Genomic DNA, 12,639 nt, shown 5'->3' with positions numbered 1-12,639 from the left:
AAGCACTGCCGCACAGAGCACTGGACAACCACGATGTTAAAAAGAGCAGTGAACTCACTGCAGTCCATAGTGAGGAGCACAGGCATTACCCATGGTGAACCAAACCTTGGAGGGAACTGATGACCAAAACTGGGTCCGGCTCTATACCACAACCGGCGGACAAAACACTCAAACAAACAAACAAAAAAAAAAACCAAACATCAAACTACACAAACAAAAAAAGAAAAATGAAATGGAAAATGAAATAAAATAAAATAAAATAAAATAAAAAGCTCCGGTGAGAAGCAGCAGCCAGAATGTGCACAGTGTACTCTCAACTGGAAACAGAAATAAATAAATAAATTTATTTCAGAGTACAATTTCTCTGAAATTTTAATAATTTCAGAGAGATTGTACTGACTGCAGTCATCTTGATTTTCATTATTAACTGTCACAGCAGGCGGCACAGTGGTGTGGTGGTTAGCGCTGTCGCCTCACAGCAAGAGGGCCAGGTTCAAGCCCTGTGGCCGGCGAGGGCCTTTCTGTGTGGAGTTTGCATGTTGTCCACGTGGGTTTCCTCCGGATGCTCTGATTTCCCCCACAGTCCAAAGACATGCAGGTTAGGTTAACTGGTGACTCTAAATTGAGTGTGAATGGTTGTCTGTGTCTATGTGTCAGCCCTGTGATGACCTGGTGACTTGTTCAGGGTGTACCCCGCCTTTCGCCTGTAGTCAGCTGGGATAGGCTCCAGCTTGTCTGCAACCCTGTAGAACACGATAAAGAGGCTAGAGTTAATAAGGTGAGAATGAACTGTCACAGCTGTTTTTTTGTTTTTTGTTTCCTAAGTGATAGACAAAAATCTGTGATGTCAGTGAAAGACCTCTATAGGTGTGAATATGAGTGTGAATGGTTGTTTGTCTTGATATTAGCCCTGTGATAAATTGGCAACTGATGAATTGGTACACAATTCATTTGATTCAATTCATGATAAATGAATCATTTGTAAAAAAAAAAATACAAATAAAAAAAAATAATCACATGAAATAAATGAATGCTGTGAAATAAAACTTGAATTGTGGGTAAAAATCAAATCTGAAAATAATCAAGGAAAAAAGTCACATCCAGCCAGCCAGCCATCCATAATCTGTAGCTGCTTATCCTGTTCTACAGGGTCGCAGGCAAGCTGGAGCCTATCCCAGCTGACTATGGGCGAGAGGCAGGTTACACCCTGGACAAGTCGGCAGGTTATCGCAGGGCTGACACAGAGACAAACAACCATTCACACTCACATTCACACCTATGGTCAATTTAGAGCCACCAATTAACCTAACCTGCATGTCTTTGGACTGTGGGGGAAACCAGAGCACCCAAAAAGTCTCATCTCATCTCATTATCTCTAGCCGCTTTATCCTTCTACAGGGTCGCAGGCAAGCTGGAGCCTATCCCAGCTGACTATGGGCGAAAGGCGGGGTACACCCTGGACAAGTCGCCAGGTCATCACAGGGCTGACACAGAGACAAACAACCATTCACACTCACATTCACACCTATGGTCAATTTAGAGCCACCAATTAACCTAACCTGCATGTCTTTGGACTGTGGGGGAAACCAGAGCACCCAAAAAGTCACATGTGAAAATCAAAACACATACACTGCATGTGAAAATCAATTAATCATGAAATGAATAAATGAAGGAATGAAATGAAAAACTGTTGATGGATTTGGCCTCTGTGTCACCTTATATTTGTTCCCCAGTTCATCCAGAAGTCAAGGGATTGCAATTTGAAAGTTTCTACCAACTCCAATCAACTCAAAAATATTGCACAATTTAAATGGGAAACATGCTTCAGTTACACTGTGCTCACTATGATTTCTTACATCTGTAAATGGCTTGGGCTACCATGGTGCTTCTTAGCAGCAGGCCTGTATGGGCGTAATTCTCTCCAACTACCCCTGAAATCTGTCACCCTTGGCTACAGGCAGGAGAAGGCCAGGCTGGTGATGGAGTTAAGGGACTCCTTGGACAGTGCTGTGAGAGATATGCAGGCCAGTGTACCAACTGGAAGGAAGTGGAGAGTTGAGGAGGAAGTGCAGAAGGCAGTGAGCAGACTGCAATATCAGGAGGTGGTGGGAAGAGTCCAAATAGGGTGGGGAGGCCTTGGTTGGGGTGAGCCACCCACCCTATGGTCCAAGGCAACCAAGAAGGAGAGGAAGGATTTGGTTATCTCCAAAGTGACCAGGATGGAGCAGGAGGAGCACAGACTGAAGTCTGTAGCCCAGGCTCAACAGGGGAGATGGACCACATGGGAGGGTGTTGTGAGCCAAGCGATCACCTGGGCAGATGTCTGGAAGATGCCACAAGCTTGCCTCAGTTTTCTCATTAGGGCAACCTACGACACCCTACCCAGCCCCCAAAACCTCCACCAGTGGCTCAGAACTGAGCAAAGCTGTGACCTTTGTGGGACCACCAATGCCACTCTCCAACACATCCTATCCGGCTGTAAAACTGCCCTGACCCGGGGTTGGTACAGATGGCGACACGACCAGGTGCTCAGGAAGCTGGCCGAGGTGGTCGAGGATAGATGGCAGGAGGCAAACCACAACAGACCAAGAGGTATCCAGCAGAGCATCCACTTCCTCAGACAGGGGGAGGCTCCCCAAAACACTAGCAGGAGACCAACTCCTAACCTTTTAACATCAGAGGTGGAGTGGAGCATGGAGGTGGACCTGGGAAGGCAGCTCCACTTCCCAAGGGAGATCTCAGCACCACATTATGGCCAGACATGGTGCTGTGGACACCAGTCGGAAAATCTGCTCTACTAATTGAGCTGACAGTGCCATGGGAAGAGGGGCTGGAGGTAGCCCATGAATGTAAGAAGGCCAAGTATGCAGACCTGGTTGCGGAGGGCAGGGAAGGTGGATGGAGTGTGAAGCTCTACCCAGTGGAGGTGGGGGTCAGAGGATTTATGGAAGGCTCCACATCATGTCTCCTGAAGGATGTGGGGTTGCAGGGAGCCAGACTCCACAAAGCCATGAGGGAGATTTCAGAGGAGGGGAAGAAGGCAAGTTTCTGGCTTTGGCTGAGAAGATGAGATAAGTCCTGGGGAGGTAACATCTAAGGAGGGTAGCTGCAGGGGGTGACAGGGAGACGTCCCTGGAACTGCCCTGCCACCAGGAGATGTTCTGGGATAAGGGGCGAAACATCAATAAGCGGTGGTCCCCAGCTGAGGACCCTGCAGCTACCTAGCTCCATGGTATGTGGTCTGGCCTAGGCCAGACTCACGAAATCGATGCCCCTGCCATGCAGTCTGCCACGGGTACTGGTGGAGATGCAACAGGCCCAGAGCCCAGCAGAAATACCATCTACTCTGTATAGAACACTGGGGGTGCCAATAATAGTGGCACATGTGTTTTTGTTGAAAATAATTATTTCTTGATGAGGGATTTGTTTTTCTCTGAATAAATTTATTTCAATTAAGGTTGGATTTTTCTCATTTTTTCACCATGAGGTGAAGCAACTTCAACAAAAGGTGAATTTATTTCTAACGCTTTTTACTAATCTTTACATGGGGTGCCAATAATTGTGGAAGGCACTGTAAACAAATGTTTAAAAAAACATGCACAATGTGGGACAAATGTGTGAAACATAAGAAGTGTTTAAAAAAGTGTTGACTTTCTGTAAAGACAGAAACTTTTTTTTAAACCTAAAGCACTTCTTGAAACTCTCCACATCAAAGTGTTGATGCAAAGCCTGGCCTCATTTTTGTGCACTCGGATAAAACTGCCTTTGGAGGCTTCGTCTCCTAACGACTGGCGAGCCAGTGTGGATTTGAGACACAGCCCTCGATTGGCTCGAGGCTCATCACTGCTGCCTTGTTATCCTCCCTCCTCACTAGTGCTTTCATCAAGTCAGCAATCGGCTGAGTGTGACTTAGTAGGGCACAACCTGAGGGGAAAGCACAAAGAAAGTGTGTGGGGAAAACACAAGCTTCAGATGAGAACACAGCCAGCTTTTAGGTGCGTCCTCATTAGTGGACGAAGACTCAGGCTTTAGCCAAACAAAAAGGTGGCTATTTCTCTGAAGAAGTAATAAATAAATAAACAAACAAACAAAAACATTAATGCATAATGGAAGTTGCACGCAGTTCGAGGCAAGATTTTAATGAGGCAGCCAGAGAGAGACAGAGAGAGTGAGATGTGATGGAAATGAAATACAAAGGACCATGAGAGCAAGACTTGCAGTGCTAAAAATGATTATCAGTCTACATTGTTATCAAACTTTTTAAAAAAAGTTTATGCCTGTTACGTTGGTTCACTGTAAAATAAAGCTCGACACCCCTCTGGTTTCATTTCGAACTGCCTCGTTTCTTCACACTTGTGGGTAATTATGATAAATGTCTTTGTTTTGAGAATTACAAACACTGATCTCCATATTAATACGACACTATTAATCTGCACCACACTCGGCTAGTGCAGCACAAACATCGTACGCAGTCAAGAAGCTTGAGCACTCTGGCACTTATTAACGACATTAACATGTCTTCTTGCTGCAAGGAATGCTGTTTACAAATTACTTAAGAGAAATATAAAGATAAGAGAAACGCTTTTCTCATTCATTAGTTCAGTGTGTGCGTGTGTGTGTGCCTTGCATTTGCCTTGCCCTGTATTCACATTAGCTTGTGTCTCTTGTTTGTAGTTTGTCCCTTGTGGGTGTACAGAGAGCACTACTCTTGTTGCTTATGGGCATGGCCTGTCTGATAAGAATAGATGAGTTGCATATGACGTCACATCTGCCTCATTAGATATGCAATACATGAAGTGGTGGTCAGCTGAGCTCACTGTTCACAAAGCATTACTTTCACTGGGGTGCCTTGCCAGTCATTAAAATGCCCTCCACTTGTGTTGTTTTGGGCTGATCAAATCAAACAAACTGTGAAACTGATAAAAATTTCTTCCAGGTTGCCCATGAAGTGACAAAGGGTGAAAGAGCAAATAATTTTACGAAAAGATGACGAGAAACTTCGCTGTAGAACCTTTCGCAGCGATCAAAGGGAGCCGAGTCGAAGAGCACTCGAGTTTGCAGTGATCACCTTGTGAAAGGTTTGTAAACTCCTCTGACTGATTTCGTTTGGATTCACAAATCACCTTTCTTGCCATTTCCCATTATTTCGTGATGTTTTGAAGTTCTGGAGACTCTTAAGTCCCCAAATGTGTTTTTGTTTACTGTTTGATCATGGTTGCCATTGTGAAGGAAATTTAGTGAATGAACATTCGTATTCTGTTTCTGTGTGTTGAGCTCAAGTGGCCTAGTGTACTGAGAAAAGTTGTTTTTCCATATGCTGTAATTGCCTTTCTGTGGCCTTGGCTGGTGATAAGCAGGGTGTCTGCATCTGCCTGCACATCCCAAAGCACGCCAGGTGCACACTTTAACAAAGCTTCATAGAAAATCTTGAGCCAGTCACGTGAAGATGCGAGCAGTAAGCGAATGCCTTTAGAGTATAATAGATAACAGCCACTAAAACACAACTCAGAGTGCGCATACTCTCGGCATCACTGAAGTGGTGTCTTCTTCTCTTCTTCTTCTTCTTCCTTTCCTATTTTATATATCTGTTTTATATGATCTACTATAATAAATAACTGAAAAGACAACTGCTAAGCGTTCTGAAGTGTTTATTAGAAGTTTCCATTACAATTTGGCGTCCCTGGGAGGGCCCTACGCATCTGATCCTCAGACGATGGGACACTCCCAAGGCCACGGTGCGGAGCTGAGAACTCGGATGAGAGACCAGACCATCAGGGCTCACCGAACCAGTAAGTGATAACTTTGCATTCTTGTGTAAAGAAATTAGTGGAAACAGTATTTAAAGACTGATATAAGAGATGGACAGAAATTTGTCCTAGTCAAGGAAGACTGATATAAGAGATGGACAGAAATTTGTCCTAGCCAAGGAAGACTGATATAAGAGATGGACAGAAAGTTGTCCTAGCCCAGGAGGACTGCTAAGCTGTGGTACCATCAATATGTTTGCAGAAATGGATAAAACAATTTTGAGACAATAAACCACGAGTAGTTTATTGGGTTGTGTAAGAGAAAATCTGCCTAAGTGATGACTGGGTAATGGCTTACCTACTTGAGAGAGGGAAGTAAGGGTGGGTGTTTCGAGGGATTCACGTTCAGCGATTTGTAACTAGGAAAGAACTGAATCTTGCTCCCTTTGTTCTGTGTGAACAACTGGCCTGTCATAGGAACGGGATAGAGAGATTCGAGCACGAAGTCACCAAGACACACCGGTGTGCATGCAAAATATTGATTAATTAACAGAGTACTGTCCTCCTCCAAATTCTGAAACAGAGAAATAGATTTTGTACATATGCGTGAGTTGTCTTTGAGGTTGTTGTGCTAAATGATACCTACTTTTAGCTTAAGGTAAATGTCAGATAAATTGTTTACTAATAAGAACATACCTAAAGGATTATTGTATCACATTTTTGGACATAGTCCAACCTGTTCTTCTTGTGATCCTAGTAAAGAAACTCAGCCATTGTTGTCATAACCTGTTGATATAACAGGGTACAATGGGGAACAGAAACAGCAAGTTAGGGAAAGAAAAGAAAAAGCAAGTAAGCCTGAGGCTACATGTGTTATAATAAGAATTGGGTGTTCTTATGACAGCCCAAACATCCAGTTTATGAAAACCTCGTATGGCGAGGATTGTTTGGCACAGTTTGACATATGGGTAAAGGACTTAGGATTCCCTGAGAAGGGCAGTTTTAGTCCCAGGCAGATAGGACAGTTAGAAGAGAAGTTGAAACAGAAGAAAAAAGAAGAGTCTGCAGATAATGTTAAGTTCTTAGGGGACTGGAGGGCGTTTTCTGCATGGAAAGAAGAAACACTTAAGAGAGAGTACAAAAGAGAGAAAAAACAGGCAGGGCTCTCACCCTCTTCTCAGTGTTTGAAATTTCAGATGGACCCTGACCTGGAGTCTGCCCCACCGCCTCCTCAGCAAGGCGGAGCATCACTCCCACAAGTGCCTCACCCACAGAAAGGGGGAGAAGTCAAGACAAAGCAAAAAAAAAACCCCTGAGCCTCTAGAATCTCTCCCAGTCTACCAGCCGCCTCCAGTGTCAGCACCTCCCCTCTCTTCTCTGTCACACACAAGATCCGGTCTTACATATGGCAACGGAAGAGACACCCTCCTGGACCTGACCACATGCTCACCAGTGGGTCCACAAGGCCGTAACCTAAAGTCTGAAGTCCTTCATCTTCCAGTGGTGGAAGTGGCTGGAGCTGACAGCGTGCTTCTAGTCCACAGACCCTGGACGACAGCTGATATCAAGGAAAGCATGGCTTCTCTTCCCAATGTGAGAGAGGTAGGAGGAAAGAGATTTGGTAATGAGCTGTTGATATTTTGCAGAGAATTCTGGCCAACCACCCATGAACTTCACCACCTACTCATGACCAAGATGGGTATCGATTGGAGCAAGGTTTCCAGAGAGTGGCCAGAAGCCGACCAGCGGATGGCAATAGTGAGTATAGAAATACCCTCACTGCTGTCTGTGCTCATCTGATCAAAGCTTTTTCCCTTGAACATAGACATGACTAAGGTCAGTATGTGTAAGCAAGAAGATGGTGAAGTGGTTTCCGTGTTTCTCGCTCGTCTCACCACTGCGCATGAGAAACACAGTGGCCTGACCAGACCCGTGACCCTGGCTGGAGTGGAAGGCACTCCTGAGGTCTGGGAAGTGCACCTGCAGAACAGTTTCATGAACGGTATGAATCCAGCAGTGGCCAAGTCAGTAAAGCAGCTCTGTCTCCTGTGGGAAACCGACAGCCTCACCAAGATCGAGCAGTACACTGTGCATGCAGAAAGGCTGCTGAAAGAGAAGGAGAAGACAAAGTCAACAAAAGAGACCAAGACCTACACGCTGCCACTCTCACTCTTCTCCAGACTGCTCAGCCTGGACCTAGAGGAAGGGGTCGAGGTAGGGGCCGAGGCAGGATGACCTGGGGTGACCTGTCCTGGATAAAAGGCGCAACCTGCTACAACTGCAATCAGAAGGGACACATTGCTCAAGATCGTCTCCACAGTAGCAACAGAGGCCCCGTGAGGAATACAGCAGACTGATGGGTGGACTCCGGGAATGGGCCCCGCACAGAGAACAGGGGAGGTAACACACACACACACACACACACACACCTGATGATACACATACACATAGACAGGAACATTCACATAATATTAAACACATTAGTAGCAGCACCTGCATGCAACAGCGAGACTACACATAAACGCCTGATACACCAGTCCAGGTAGATACACCTGAAGTTGCATTAAGTTTGTTAAAATACACAACTACTCCCTTTTCTAAAGTCACTTGTATGCCCCTCACTGTATGTGGGCATGTGTTGATTTTTTTTTTTTAGTAGATTCTGGAGCGGGACACTCAGTCATACAACATGGGGTACTTCCAGTAGACCCACCGCTCAGCTCAAATTCAATTCAGACGATGGACATCTCAGGATGACCTGTGACCAAAACTTTTCCAACTCATTCCTCATCTCATATACATGTCCAGTAAACTTGTTAGCATGCGATTTAATGTGCAAATTAGGAGTAAATCTCACGTCCACTCCAGATGGACTAACTATTTAGGTAAGTGAAATGTGCGGTGTGCAGTATGGTCTTGGAAGCCCCCTGTATGTGTATGTCTGGAGGCTCTGCTCAGATCAACTCACACAAACTCCCAAACACCTTGTACAGCTTGCACACTTGAACACCTCATCAGTTGACACAGATTATATGAAAGAGGAAGATTTGCAGTGCACAGCACATGTTCACCAAGGGCAAGATGTAGAGTTTGAAAAGACTTGGTTTGCAGACCCCCATGCACGTGAAAGATTGACCCTCAAAAATACATATTGGTCTAAACATTATTGCACTGTGCAGGTCCATTTTACTCATTGTCTGAACAGCTGCATCAATGTTCATCGCAGAGTTCTCAAACATGTGATACGTGGCCTCATGTCAGAGGACTCTGAGGTCGGCTGCTGCCAGCATGATTTCTTTGACATCGTTAATTCTGTTAACCCCTTGTCTCATTAGCAAAGCCACGAGCTGCCCATTGGAAAGACATGGGGAAATGGGTCAAGAAGTGCACAGTCAATGGTCCCAAACAGAGGACCCTAGTGTGTTGTTTTGCCAAAAGCTTGGGGTCTACAAACAAAGTCATGCTATGTGTGTGCATGTTAAGCGCAGCATAATATTAGCCACTGATGACCAGGGTCCTGGGGACCCCAGCCATAGTGGCCTGTTTGTCTCTGTTTCCACAGGCATAACTCCAGCAGAGGTGCACCCTAAATTGGCGGGAGTTCCAAATTCTGTTTGGGCAAAGGGTAAACATGATGTAGGCCTAATAAAGAATGCTGAACCAGTGGTGATCACCCCCAAATCAGATTTCAGGCCTAAACAGACCCAATACCCACTCAAACCAGAAGCAATTGCAGGTATAAGATCGGTCTTTGATTCATTGCTGAAGGCAGGTGTAATTGTCCTTTGCCAGGACTCTCCAGTGTGCACTCATATTTTCCCAGTTAAGAAGGCAAGAAAACTGTCCCAGCCTGATGAGTGGAGGTTTGTCCAAGATCTGCAAGCAGTCGATGCTGCAGTTGTTCCGCGCGCACCTGATGTCCCTAAAGAGCGCTCTGCAGACCACACCCACTCTGGGATCGCCTGACCCCAATAAACCATTTGTTCAAACTGTAGATGAAAAGAAGGGTTTCATGACCTCTGTTCTTTTGCAGAAGCATAGGGATAGATTAAGACCAGTAGCCTACTTCTCCAGCAAATTGGACCCAGTGGCGGCTGGACTTCCTGTTTGCCTATGTGCAGTTGCTGCAGCTGAAAAGGCGGTAACTGCTTCCAGAAATATTGTGGGGTATTCTAACCTCACCCTTTTGGTCCCACATGCTGTCTCCCTGCTTCTGTTGGGAAAATGACATCACATTTGTCAGCACAGAGGTGGTTAAAGTATAACACTGTCATACTTGATATGCCTAATATCATTGTGAAACGCTGTACTGTTCTGAATCCTACCCCTCTTCTCCCGATGGAGAGCCACATGACTGGGTTGCTCTCACTAACGATTTTTGTTCCCCCAGGGCAGACTTAAAGAGCGACTCTTTGGGAAATCCAGACATGGTCCTCTATGTGGATGGTTCAGCCTCCAGAGACCCAGAGACGGGAAAGAACAAAGTAGGTTTTGCTGTAGTCTCAGATCATGAGGTCCTCAAGGCGTCGTGTCTGTCCTGAAACCTGTCAGCACAGGCTGCAGAGCTCTGTGCCCTTATCGAGGCATGCAAATTGGCTGCAGGGCAATCTGTCAATATTTTTATGGACAGCAGGTACGCACTTGGCGTTGTGCACAATTGTGGCACCATTTGGAAAGAGAAATTTTCTCACGAGCACAGGATCTCCCATTGCACATCATTAACTGGTCTCTGAGTTGTTGGATGCTATTTTACTCCCTAGAGCCATTGCTGTGTGTAAGTGTGCTGGCCATACTAACAATACTGATCTTGTGTCTCAAGGAAATGCCAGGGTGGACGCGGCAGCTAAGTGTCCAGCCTCAGCTTCCAGTTCACCCTCTAACCTTGCTTTTCCTCAGGTTTCTACCCCCTGTTTACAGCTAGTGAACCTTCAGAGCACTGCCCCCCAGGACAAGAGACGAGTCTGGAAACAGGCCGGCTGTATCTTTGCAAACTTGGTCTGGGTTTGTCCCTCGGGCCATCCCTGTCTAACAAAACACATGTTCTCTTTCTATGCAAAATTGGCTCATGGGCTCACCTATGTGTCAAAAGGGGGGATGGTAGCAGAAGTAACAAAGAGACGGTTCACACAGGGGTTTTCAAATTATGCTGCGAAATTTTGCAAGCAATGCTTGATATGCGCACAACATAATGCAGGTCAAGGTATCAAACTAACTCAAGCAGCACACCCAATACCAGACAAACCGTTTGATCATCTCCAAATGGACTTCATTGAACTGACACTTAGTGAGGGAAACTGGGTCCCTTAAAATTAAACTAAGCAAAGCTTGCGCAGAAACAGTGCTAGGATGAACAAAGGTCCTCCCTGTAGTACTCACATAAATGAGGATGCAAACTAGGCTTAAACATGGGTTAAGCCCTTTTGAAATTCTGTTTGGACGAGTACCCAACACAGGGATGAGGCCAGCCCAAGGAACACTGTGTGATGATGCAATGTTGAATTACTGTGCAACATTGTCCTCTGCTTTGAAATCTATCCACAAACAGGTAAAAGAAGCACTTCCCAAGCCCGCTGAGGGACCTCTGCACAATCTACAACCAGGGTATTGGATAGTGGTGAAGGACTTCCGACGAACCAAGTGGAACAAGCCACGGTGGAATGGCCCATTCCAGGTCCTGCTCACGACCCCAACGGCAGTGAAGGTCACAGACAGAGTGATGTGGATCCATGCTCGCCACTGCAGGAGGGTTCCTGAACTGGCTGAGCAGGAGGAAGAGGAAGGCCTAAGTGACCTGGACGCTGGTAAAGTGCATGAGGAAGAAAGGCATCACTGCATGGAACAGTGCGAGTATCACATCAGTCACGCACGCACCCTCAATTGAGAAGAGTATTTCAGTGTCTAGCCGATAGATAAGTCTTAGGGTTTCGAGTTTCCTCCAAGTCCCGGTGAGGTAGGACTAGGGCTGATAGGGCGTGCCCGCCCTCTGAGCACCAATACATGTCAAGAAGGGCAAGGGTTAACTCGGAGACATAGTTAACATAAGATGAAGGGGGTAAATCATTATAAGCTAGGTCCAGTCGTGGGCCTGAGCATCCTGATCCTGCTGGGGCTCACGGGAGGATTCGTGTGGTGGTCGATACAGGGAACCCAGGCTGACACAGAGTCGAAGACAGTTGGTGGCATTGGTTCAGTGGATGGAAGACTCTGATTCTATCCACCATACCGGTCCTAGGCTTAGTGATTGTGATGCTATGATTGCTCCCTGTTTTCTGTCAATGTTGTACAGTATGTCTGTGTTTCAGAGGCAGCTGGCAAATATTGGTTACCAGATGGTGAAAATAGACCCAGACAACTTGCCTGACTGGCCTCCAAACCCACACGAAGACTATAACCCACCATTTGACGATGTCAGCACAGCTGATATGAAATTAGCCCTAGCTTAAAACACTCTCATTTGTGGTTGTTTTATGTTCTATTGTTTCCTGATCTATGTATATAGCTTGCTAGCATTAACGTAAGATGTCTATGTCTTACAAAACAGCCTTAGCATTATCCCTGTACACTCAATGACATGTTAAGTCGAATCTCTCTGGGAACTCTTACCACTGAAATTGTGTACATTTCTTTCTTTTAGCAATTATTATCCAGTAGGATAAAAGGGGGGAAATGTGAAGGAAATTTAGTGAATGAACATTCCTATTCTCTGCATTTCTGTGTATTGAGCTCAAGTGGCCTAGTGTACTGAGAAAAGTTGTTTTTCCATATGCTATAATCGCCTTTCTGTGGCCTTGGCTGGTGATAAGCAGGGTGTCTGAGTTCTCCCGAACCATGCATCTGCCTGCACATCCCAGAGCACACCAAAGCTTCATAGAAAATCTTGAGCCAATCACGT

This window comes from Neoarius graeffei, chromosome 18 (assembly GCF_027579695.1).
Source record: "Neoarius graeffei isolate fNeoGra1 chromosome 18, fNeoGra1.pri, whole genome shotgun sequence".
Taxonomy (NCBI): domain Eukaryota; kingdom Metazoa; phylum Chordata; class Actinopteri; order Siluriformes; family Ariidae; genus Neoarius; species Neoarius graeffei.
The sequence above is the reverse complement of the archived record's forward strand: the minus strand, read 5'-3'. Positions refer to the sequence as shown.